The sequence below is a fragment of the Cygnus atratus genome, chromosome 4, assembly GCF_013377495.2.
Source record: "Cygnus atratus isolate AKBS03 ecotype Queensland, Australia chromosome 4, CAtr_DNAZoo_HiC_assembly, whole genome shotgun sequence".
NCBI lineage: Eukaryota > Metazoa > Chordata > Aves > Anseriformes > Anatidae > Cygnus > Cygnus atratus.
This window is the reverse complement of record NC_066365.1, coordinates 60275534-60288117: the sequence shown is the minus strand read 5'-3', so window position 1 is coordinate 60288117 and position 12584 is coordinate 60275534. Positions and strand designations below refer to the sequence as shown.

Sequence of the window (12584 nt, the reverse complement as noted above, 5' to 3'; positions counted from 1 at the left end):
GCATATGAGTAGTTACAAATGAATTCAGTGGGATTTAAGCACATTAAATTGTAGCTGCTTCAGTGCTTTCCTCAATTGGGATGACATTATTTGTATGCTCTCAGTTTGAGAGCTACATTTAACTGAGTTAGTGTAATTTTCCAAACTACATCTCTGAAGGTGTTGTACCATAACCTATATGCTTCATGTTGACAAGAGTGTATTAGATTTTCATTTAGTTGATGAGCTTTGAAGAGTAATGCTTTTGTTTTCAGAACTGGCGAGGATAACAAGAATTCCCATAAATGTACTTCAATCCTAACCTATTGAATTTAGGATTATTGATTAGCAGAAAAAACAAACAAGCAAACTAAAATAAAACAGAAAAGATTGTTAGATTTTTTTAATTTATTTTTTATTATTTTTAGGTGAAAAGATAGTAGCACTGTTTATGCAAATGCAATCTCTGTTTTTGCAAGTCAGGGATGAGAGGTAAAGGATGGGGTCAAGCATTATGTGAAATAAGTTTGGTTTTGCTGAGCTTGTTGGAATTAGTGTTCACTGAAACCATTTTCTTTTTCACTCTATAAGCAACACAGCAGGTGCTGAACTCACTACACTTGTCTGCCTGTTTTCAAGATAGATATGTTTCTATCTCGAAAAGTTTCTTCAAAGTATGTATAAGTACTGGTCTATGATAGGTGTACATAGAAACTATTTACCATGGCCATCTCTCTTCCAAATCACCTTAAAAAGGAGAATAGGTAATTCAGTAACTACATTTTGACTGACCTGTATTTACGTGTTGGTTTTAAATTAGGGAAATCAAGCTGTGTATTTCTCATGCATTGGTTAAGAATTAAAGCAAGAAATCATTCTGATAAATGAATGGAATGGGATACAAGGTTACTCTGTGATTTAATACATTTTCCTAAGTATGTTAGATGTATAACGCTATAGAAATTTTATCTCTTAACTGCCATAAAACTGTAACTTTCATAAATGATGTATCTTCAATAATTTTACACTATTTTGATTCGTAAAAGTTGAGTAGATTGGAAAGGGTTTTTAAAAAAATACATTTTAGTAGGCCTTTTGACAGATGTGATTTAAAAGCTTAGAGAAAGCAATGTACCTGTCACTTTTAATTGCAGAAAGCTTTCCATCTATTACCTTTATTTTGCCAGAGCCTTCTAATGAAAAAGTTCCAGTATCTAATTTAATTTAATTTTCTTTGGGTTTGCCAGAAGAGCAATTAATTTTAAAAACTTCCAACTATTAAGATGTGCTTCAGGAAGCCGTCTCTATATCTTAGATACCATTAAGTTTCATCATGTGCTTGTCATACCTTAGGAACATCTTGATATCCTTGAAGAAATGCGGCAGTGAAATGTAGACATAATATCAGTAGTACTAGGTGTAAGGTTTGCAAATACAAATGTTAGTATGATTGGGTTATTCCTATCCATCATTAGTTTGCACCTCTCTGGAGCTATAAGTACATCTGTGCCTGGCAGGCTTGTGTTATCACCAGTGCACCATGTGTCAGTCTTCCAACAGAGATATATAGCCTTGTGTAGAAGCAGGATTGGATATGCTTGTGTTTCAGCCTCTAAATCAATTTCTGGGACCTCTTCTACAGATGTTGGAAGCTGCAGATCTGTAAAACAGTGTACTGTAATATGAACTGCAACAGAAGAATAAGCATGAGATGGAATTGGCCATATGGCAGTAGATAGCAAGTGCAGCAGAGCCTGTGTAGAAACAAATCCTCGCACCTTCTCATTTATCTGTGTAAATATCATTTAAATTCAATCACCTCAAAGTTCTGAGCTGATCCTGTTCTTAGAGGAGATCTGTTCTTACTCGGCTAGAAGAGTGAATGCAAATACCTGTACTTGCAGTTGCAAGATACACATCCTAGAATTTTGGGGCTGGTAAAACTCTTACTGAATTATTTAGAAGTACAGATGGATTTATGCTGACTGCTTTAACAGAAAGCCTAGTTGTGTAATACAGAGATGTTGTTCTTTTTAACAGCTATTGATATGAGGGGAAAAACAGATAAATATGGCAGAAAGAAAAATACAATGAAATGTTTGTTTTGTTTTTTAATTAGCATTAAATTAATTTTTGCATAATAATTTCATAGATGAATTTTTCTAGAATATTTAAAGGTGATGTATGTACCATTATTGTGGTATCATTGTTTGTTCAGGTAACAGTGTAAAGTACAACTTCTTGGGCTAGAAACCCAACTTGATAGTCAGTGTACAAATGCAGAGTAAAAAAATAATTTTTTTTCAACAGAAACACTTTGCAGTATCAGAAATGACAGATGGCTATAAGCAGATGGGTGAAGCACAGAAAAATAATGATGGAATACTGGTCATCTTGATAAGCAGAAATTATGACTGAAGCTTAGTTGTCAGTTTTTTAATCACACTTATTAATCCTTTTATAATTTGTGTTTTGTTTTGTATTTTTTTGCAGTTTCTAGTGTACTTGTTGGCAGTGACAGGCAACAGTATCAAAGCCTGAGGTATACACTATGTGAATGCACACACATTGTGTAAAGCTAGGGCTGTGCAATAAATCTGTCTTGTTAAGCAATCAGCCTGTCTCAAGAGAAAATTCAGAAATTGCATTGTTTGACTCAGGTGAAGGAAGAGTGAGCACAGTGCCATTCAACATTAATAACCTGCAAGATCATTTCTGGCTTACTCTCCAAATTTTGGCTGCCCCTTGACAAACTGTTCAAGGTTAGGTTTACTGTTAGGAACCACTTGGAGTACTCAGTTTATTGTTAGACTTAACAGTTTGAGCTTATACTTGATGAAAAATGCTTGTGTTCAGGGATGTAATTATTACTTACCTGTTTTGCAATAGCAGCAATGAGTAATGGTGCTGGATCAAGAATCTGCTCTGCTCAGTTCTGAGCAAAGAGAAGAATTGCCGTGGTTCATTGAGTGATATTTCAGAAGGGAATACGCAAGGGTTATAGACTGTGGAGTGAGTAGACAACATACCAGACAACCTTTCAATAAGTTCCTAAAAGTGCTTACAGTTTCAATTCCAAAGCAGGTGTAACAATATTAAATATTAAAGACACGTTGACTGCTCCAAACTCCTGCTAAAAAGAAGTTTTGTTACAGGGAACAGGAGTGATAGATTTTTCAGACACTGTTGGAGAAGTCTTTTGGAAAGGCAAGTGTGCCATCTCATCTATTCTTAATGGGATCAGATCCCTAAACTAAGCCAAGTGGGTGTTTCAGCCATGCCTACTCTGAGTGTGTCACTTCCCAGAAGTGAATGCTACCTGGCAGTATCTTGTTTTATCAGTTTTAAATCCTTAATTTGTAAAGTCTTCTCCAGTCTATCAAGTGTAATAATAGATTAGAAATTAATCACCAAATCACCTATTAGAGACTGGTGAAATTAAAATAGCAGAATCTTCGCTCTTTCCTTACAAAGAAATGATCTTTTGTGGCCTTGTATGAAATAATAGCACATAAGAGTTAATGTAAGTTTCTATCTTGTCTTTAATTACAACCTGGGTAAGTAAAAAGGAGGAAAATATGCAGGAACAAAAAATATATGTGCTTTAGAAGTTATTGGCTGAACTAAACTGTAATTTTTGAGATGTTAAATGCAAGATAAACTTCCATATAAAAGTCGCCTCTCACTATGCAAACTCCAGGTAGGGCTATAGGACCCCTCACATTTCACAGCTATGCTGCTGTATCAGGCATCAGTAGGGGAACTGGACTGACAGAAATTCAGGACAAGAGGCAGTCGGTAGTTGTGGCTTAGTACCTTTCTTCAGCTTGACCAATTTGAGAGCCTATGGGAGATAAAGAATCAGTGAGTTTTTCTCTCTCTCTCTCTCTCTCTTTTTTTTTTTTTTGGTGGAGGTGTTCTTAAAAGGCTTAAAGTTTTTTTTTTTTTTTTTTTTTTTTTTTTCAAAAAAGGGTTATCAAAAGGGTTATACTGAAGTCAAATTTGAAGCACCATTACAATTCTCTCTCTTGGAAATTGTGGGTGGTCCGTTCCTCTTGAAGAGCTACAACATGTAATTATTTCTATTTTTTAAAGTCCTAAACAAAGAGAATTATATATTAATTTAGTGGAGCAGACTAATAAAGACTACTGACCTTTTCAAAAATAATTTTCTAAGACTCCAGTGAAATACATGTGTGGTCCTAATACTCCTATTTTATTTTACAATGAGCATTTGTCACACTAGGACACTCTAGCACAATAAAGAATAAATGGCGAATCTCCTTGAGCAATTATTTTCAAATGGTACCAGAATATACAAATTGATTTAAGTGCACTTTTGGAGACACTGTAGAGTAGAATTGATTCTGTGGCCCGTAGATTAACTTCCATGCCAAGACTGCAATAGGAGGCTTTCATTTTTTCTAAACCCAAAATGTGATCCTATTAAAAAGTAGGGAGGCCTGGTACTTGGACTCTGTGCTATTTTAATTCTGGGGAAATTACCAATTAGTAATATGCAAAATTATAAACAAGTCAATATCATATTGTATTGGATAGGTATGTGGAGTCAGCTTGTTTCTCAAACATAAAAAGATTAGCATTAATTGTCATTATTTCCATTTTTGATGACTTGTCCTAAAACTTAAGGTTGAAGGTACTTAAACCGGGAGTTAGCAGGCTATCAGTACTTCTAGTGTAGCTCATTAGATTTTTTATTGTCGTTGTTGTTTTCTTTTGTTGTATATGTTCTGTGCTGTATGCATAAATGACTTGTATCGATGCTCTAAATAAATAAGTAGATAAAACAGATAAAAATATCTGCTGCTTAAAGAATACAAATGATAGCATACAAATATCTACAATAAGCCCATTTTCATTCAATTATATATTTATAAATGGTTAACAGATGTTAAAAAACCCTGAAGCATTAAGAATTAAAGGAACTTCAGTAATATCATTAAAAGTGATATCATTAAAAACTGAGAGATGAAAGCGAGCAGGGAAACCTAATCTGAATATTCTTAGAAAAGAGGAAGTCTTGTTCCTTAGCATAAGAATTGCAGTGATTCAAATCATTCTGCCCATATTACAGTGGTGATTGCCCTACGTTGAGCAATATGAAATATTCAGCTGGACAGTGTAGCATACCATGGCATAGGGAGTGATCCTGCTTTAGCGTGGGAATAGATTGTCTACTGTTTACAGCATCTGAGTCTCTGGGGAGTCTACAGAGCAAATGCAAATTAGTGCACGATGCAGAGAGAACCTGCAATTCTGTCATCTAAATTCTCGTCTGCCTTGTGCTCCTCGGTATAGTACTGATGCATACTGCTACTGATAACATACTACCTTGGCTTCACCATCCGTAAAAGAAGGTTAATAGTACCTTTCTCAGATCTGAAATATCATTTCTTATTTGGGAAGCAGGTGGAAATGATATGACCAGAGGTAATGATTTACAGAACTAATGCTAGAATTTATAATTCAGGTTTTTGGTCATCACAAGGAGATAAATATGCACCTAGAGACATATTGGCCACTGCTGATAGTATTGGACTCCTTTGATATCATAATTATCAAGAGGAATAGCTGCATTGGATGCTTTACTGAAGAGCAGAAACAAAAAATAATTTGATAAATAGGAGACTAAGTTGTTTATTCCATAGGCAAAAAATGTTGCAGCAGGTTTTGGGTGTTTTTTTTTTTTTTTTTTTTTTTAAACAGCAAGATATTAGACTGAATTGTTAAGCATATAATTTTTAAACATTTCTTTATTTTGTTTGTCTTAATTGATTTGTAGACCTGCCAAAAAGCCAGGCCTTGATAAAAGGACATGAGAACCCATTTGGGTATAAAATTATCTTCATAAATAAGTGATGCAGTACTGCAATTTGTAATACAGTAACTCTATAAAGCCTAACATACATCAGTATTGTAACAATTAAAGGGATAAGCCTCATTTGGCTGATAGGAAATTTACTTACTTTTGGTATAGTAATGTATTTGCTAAATGTGAGATAAAAAGTGTTGAGTTAGAGATTAAAACATTCATGTTTGTTTAGTAAGCTCATGCTACGCTGTGGTATATTTCTACCATCATGGAAATTTAAATTCCAAACAGGCTTTAATAGGTTCAGTTCACCTGAGATTTTACTTGTAGAGGAACTGTCTCTGCATGATGCTTTCCCTGCATTTAGACCATAAGGTTTGATTTCCTCTATGAAGTTCTGAAAGGCAGCATCTCTATTGCTGAAGATTTTTCACATTGGTTTGATTTCCTCTATGAAGTTCTGAAAATAATTTTTAAGCTTCCTAATACACTAAAACTGGAGCTTGCTGAAGCATGCCTATGTAGCATTCAGAAAAGGTCTTAGATTAAAGTCATGTTTAAACCTTGCAGTTGAGGATTAAGTTTTCCTGATTGTGTGACAATAAATAAAGGTTCGTAAGAGGGGTGAAGAGAAAATCTGATCAAAAGTTTTCCATCATAGCACAAACCATCTAATATGGAAGAGAAATACATATTTATATTTCAAATTTAGAAAATGGAAAACTGTTTGACATTTTAGGAGTGAAATCCAAATCAGAGGTCCAGCAAAACAGAAGAAAAATTACCTTGCCATTTCAGTCTGTCCTCTTCACATTGTAAAAACCAACTGCCACAGTAGCTTTTGCAAATGGAGGCTGTCATCATTCCCTCAAGGTCCTCAAAATAATTTTTTTTTTTTGGATGTGAGAGTTTTTTTTCCAAAGTTTAATGATAATATAAAATAATCTCTCCATCCATTTCTCAAGACACAGTTGAAACTTGTGGCACTTCTACTATGCTGTCATGTCATAGTATGTTATTGCTTTCCTTCAGGAGCTTAGGTTTTCCTGCTGGTGCCTCCCAGAGAGGCTGAGTACTTCACTTTACCTAACATCAAAACTAGGGGAATAAATAGGGGCTTGTTCAAACCTGGGCCTAGCTCTGGAATATGTTAGATGTCTTGGATGGGATGCCCCATTAAGGACACTGTTGCTGGAAAAGCGTCTCGGGCCGGCCATGCAAGGCCTTATAGATATCTTAATGATCATCTTAATGATGCTCATCCGTGAGCATCCTATGCCAAAGCCTGTTTCACATGCTCTGTTTGAAAAGAATTGCTTAATGAACAAGTAATGTCTGTTTTTTTCCCCACCTAAATTTCTGTACTTTTTAAGGTATACACAGATAGAAGGATATTGTGGGGACACTGAATAGTACTGAGAAAGAAGCAAATCACAGTAAAAGCAACTGAAGTTGAACGAACCATTTGATATTCATAAATGAGTTGTTTGGTTATTTAGTTTTATTTCAGGGTAAATTATCTAATTGATACTTATGTTCATAAGAAAAGCTGTTACATGTCTGCCAAAATGTATGGTTTTTTTTCGCCACCATCTTTGTATTCCAAGTGAAAATCCCCACATCCAAACTAATATATTTGATTTTCAGTTAAATAATTTACAGAAATTCTCATTCTGTTCATTCTTTGCTCTTTCTTTTCTCTGTAGTCTTATTACGTGAGACCGTTTGCTGCCCTGTGTGGGGTTTCATGCAGAATGTAGTTAGCTGTTGTTGAAAATATTCTTTTCCAGTAAGAGAGGAGTACTAAGCAAGGCTTACTTTATTTGTTTCAGAAATAGTTAAACAATTACTCAGGTCCCTGATCACGGAATAGCCACCTTTCGAACTGTTTTTATGAACCAACATAAATAAACTGATAAGTATTCAATACTTTGACTCAGTGTTTCTGCCTTTTCCTTTAAAAATCAGGACACATTACTCATTCCCAGTACTCAGTATTTTACAAAGTAGAGAATGGCAGTATAGATTTATGATATCCCTGGTCAGACACTGAGGGAGGTTAAACCATAGAGGAAAATAAAATTACAAGTAATTAAATTTACAAGCAGGTTTGCCATCTTGAAAAGATTTATTGTTTTAGAACGAACAATGGTTTTAGCCACATAAGAAAACTGTGATACCTTCACAGTGCATGATATAGATATTATACATGGTGTTTCAATTTATATGATTAAAAATTTAGCATTCCTTTTAAGGTTGAATGGGATATTCAGCTGGGAACTATACATGGTGAGTAATAAAATAGCTGCAATGCAGTACTGTCTGCATTTTTTAAGAGCTGAAGCACTCTATCAGGCTCATTAATATCAGGTTATCTGAGGGCTTTATCCTCAGATAAAGAAACAATAGCATATATAAGTTTTCTAGTTTTTCTGTGAGAAGAGATTCATGTGTATGTGAGATTCATACCAATGTTATATTGCTACAAATTTCAAATGTTAGCAGGATTCTAGATTTTTGTTTTTTTTCCCAATATACTTCTACCTACTAACCAGTAAATGTGATAAATAGAAATATGCCATTTCCATCCTGTTTCCTAGGAAGGATTCAGTAGTAACAAGGTTTTGACAAGGTATTCCTGCTATTTCAACAGAGCATTATGTATCATGTTTACTAATATATTCCACAGCAAAAAATAAAATAAAATAATAATAGTTAACCAAATACATAAGATGAAGCTGATTTTTTGGGAGCTGGAGGCAAGAGGTTTATTATTATTATCATTTTCATTTTTTATTTTATTTTTTTGTGTTTCATCAGATTTTGAAAAAGAGAGATCTACATTCTTTGGCATAATTTCAAATTAGTCAAGTTCTACTGTTGTGCCATTGCAAATATCAGATTGAAATCCTTAATCTTTGGAAACAGGTTTAAAAGCTGAGGCATGTGTGATTACCCATGTACGTTGTACGTATGCCTTGACCTGGTTTGTTTAAAAGGGAGTTATATTTTCTGTAAGCATAATAATTCCAGAGCTTCCTTCATTACTGATCTCAGAGACACTGTTGTATGTGTATGTGCTTTAATCACTTAGAGTACTTGGGTTTTATGTAAGTAATTTTTTTTTATTTAAGTGAATTATTTTAGTGATTTTACTTAGGTGCAACATATTTAGTCTCTGACTTAGAAATATACACCTGACCTTCTGTGCAGAAAAACAAAAATGTAAGCAAGTTTTTTTGGAGAATTAATACAGATGGGCAAAAGTTCAGACCTCTTTGTCACCTTTTGGCTTGGTGAAACTAGCCTGAGAATAATCTTTAAGGACATTTCACACTAAAAGATACTGAAGTCATACTATTCTGGCCTCGAAAACTTGTTTGCTCATATGTGAGCAGGGCAGTGAATTGAAGTCTGGGTGATGGAGGGCTCCACGCAAGCCAGCAGATGACGTGATGGAAGCCCTCGAAGTTGCACTCAGTAATTTTCTGAAAGGGTCAATGGCTAAAATACTCCACTTCAGACTTAATAATTTGGAATATATCTCTCTAGAAGTGACTTGACAGAGTTGAGAACAATTAATTGGAAGAGACCCATAGGACAACTAGGATCTGTGTTAAGATGAGTTTGATAAAATGTGTTATGTCATTGTGCTTTCTTTCAAAAACTGTGTAGGATATTCTTGGCTTTTTCACTCTAGTTTTATACAAGATGTTTTGAATCAATTCTGCTGTTCCACAGATACACTATTTTTTTTTGTGTGTGAAGTCTTGGACTGTTGTAATTTCTTCCAATGACAGTATCTTGGTCAGATTGCTGGTTTCAAATATGAAGACAGACAAATATGAAGACATGCCTCTCAGAAAATCAGATTTGTTCTTGTAAAAGCAGGATGTTCAGTTCTTCAATGGCTTAAATTTTGTTTAAATTCATAGAGCCCCTTTTATTTTAGGGTTACCAAGTGCCATCATAAATGATACTGACTGTACAGACATAATCAAATGCTGTCTCTTTTTGAATGAGAAATGAAGGGAGCTCACACAGTTGTTAGTGCAGGAAAATAATGCCCAACAGGCTGAAAAGGAGGAGGTTTGCACTTTTATTGCAAAACACAGGCTGCAATGTCAACTCACTGTAACAGAATGACCTGCAAAACTGTCTGGCTTTATCTACAAAATAGTTTTTTTTTGCCCCATTTCACCAGTAAGCCACTTTGTGCTGCTTGTGGCCTTTTTTTTTTTTTTTTTTTTTTGTGAGCAATGTAAGAATTGCAGTGGAATGAGTTAAAACATCATAAAAAATAATAATAAAAAAAAAAGACCACACAGCAACTTGTTACTGAGTCCTAGGTCTGCAGTGTGAAGCGTAGGTGTAGTTTATGCAAGAATAAAAAGTTAAACAGTTGTTTAATTCCCTCAAGGTTTTTATAAGGAAACCTTTTTAGACTGAGCAGATGAAAACTTGAAGCAATCAATAAATAATTACTAAAAGCTTACCTATTACAAATAGGCATAGATTTTATGTTGAAAATTGTATTTTCTTTAAAAGAGAGGTAGAATTTTGCAATGAAAAAATGATTTAATAACTTTTGTTACTTAAACAATTATGAGAACATTTCACAACCGAGCAGATGAATCACAAAAAAAAATATCCTGGAAAAAGACTTTTGGCCAACCTTACTTAGCTATCCGCATTTAGAGGGATGCTTTAAACAGTGCCTCTTACAGGAAGTTAGAGAACCTTTGTAATTAAGTAGTTTATATTTCAGATGTGCTAAAATTAGCAGGGAACACTGTACTTTAGTCTGCATGAGCCTGTGCTACATGTAAATGATGCTGACTGCGTGGACCCAGCTGTGGCATACACACATCTCAGTGTATGGGTTATAGAGGAATCTGGGTTAATACCTGTTACTTTTTAAGTCCTTGCACTTGCTCTAAGATTTGTATTTAGTCAAAGAAAGAAAGATTCTGACCATTTATATTTTTATTAGGTTTTTAAAATAGTTTATGTATTGTCTCAATTTTGTTCATCTTCTGCTTTTTAATTCTAAAAAATGGTGAATGATGATAATTTATTAACTGTCATAAAAAGTGTAATGCATCATTACCCATTACCTCCTGCAGTATATATTTATGAGTATGGCAGTGGTTTACATAGATATGTACATATATCTGTATTATAAAGTAATCATTGATCATGATACAAATCTGTATTGTTTACCACTTTATACACAATTTCTATATTGGTAAAATGTATTAGTCAATTAAAGAGAAGTGTAAATATAGGTATTTGCTGTTTATATTTGTAATATAATTTTTTGAAGGAAGTAGGTTGTTAAATCATGTTACCACAACAAATGCTGAAGGCTGCTCTTTCACTCATTGCCATTGAATTTATTGTCAGAACAAGTGCAGTCATATCCTATTTCAAGCTTACTTAGGTGGCTTGAAAATTAAATCACAGCTCACAGATTCTCTTGTTTTTCACACACTGTTAATAATAGTTAAATTTGGTCTAGTTTTAAATATACTTTACAAGACATTACAGTACAGTATTATATTGCACAAGGTATGAAAGATTTAGTAAATAGAACTGACAATGACTTGGATAAAATAAAATTGCTGTCAGTATAGGTAGAATTATTTTCAAAAGGATTATATTATATAAATTTTGCTAGAGTCAGGCAGTGTGGGGTTTTATAAAGTCCTCAAACTATTTTTTGAGTTCATAAATCTGAAAGAGATCTCCAGGAGTGATTCCTAATAACTAGAAATCTGAGCTCATTCTAGATTATCTTTTAGGGAAAGAATATGTTAAAAACTTGACTGTTTATGTATAATCAACTAATGATTCCTTCTTGTTCGTTTCATTTCAGCTAGATGTCTTATTTCTATGCACTGTTTTGCAATGTTTCTCCTAAAAGCTCTCTTAGAAAAGGTCATCTAAAAGTTGTCTCTAGAAAACAAGACATGGAAAAACATTACTGTTAGGGATTGGAGTGCATGTATATTGTGCTTTGGAGTGCTTGGTGTGCTTGTGGAATGAAGCTCCTGCTTTGATTTTAGCAAAATGAAATCTAGCCAGCCACAAGAAAAATGGTCTGTGACCTGACTGAAAATCCTAGTGTAGATACAGCCTGTATGCATCAGATTTGTTTCGGAATTCTATTCAGATACTCAAGCAAGCCTCTTCATCTAATTTCTTGTGTTCTCCATATTTTCTATAGATATACACATCTCTGAAGGCCTCCAAAACTACATACAATGCTATATACAATTTATATAGCACTGACTACTTTAATCTATTGATCATCTCCTATTGCACTGAACTACTTCTTAGTGGGGTATAAGCACTTAGAGAAAAAGTGAAAAGCCCTGGATTCTACTTTCTTTTTTCTTTTCTTTTTTTCCCTACTTTTTTTTTCCATCTCCTCTGTTTTTTTGTTTGCTTGTTTTGCTTTGTTTTGTTTTTTACTTCAGTTTTGTGGATTTTGTTTCTAATATGGAACTGGTAAAGACAAAAATATTTCTAAAATTTGGAAAAAGGGTTGGATATATATACTGATGGCAAAAAAATATAAATGAACAAGAATTTTAATAAAATTTACATTTTGGTAAAGATACTAGTTTCAGATAGCCTGGTAAAGCTGGTTGCAGGGGTTTTTGTTTGTTTCTTTTGGGGGGTAGGGTTGGGAGAGCATCAGCGGTGCTCCTCTATCTGCTGCTAGATGTTTTTTAATGACTTCTTTTAAAATATATGGTGCTTGCCA

At 34.0% G+C, this 12584-nt stretch overlaps 1 protein-coding gene across 2 annotated transcripts in view; it reads left to right on the top strand.

Annotated features, from left to right (window-relative positions):
• The window catches only part of SLIT2 (slit guidance ligand 2), a 261157-nt gene that overhangs the window by 137035 nt on the left and 111538 nt on the right, over positions 1 to 12584 (top strand). The window lies entirely within an intron of this gene.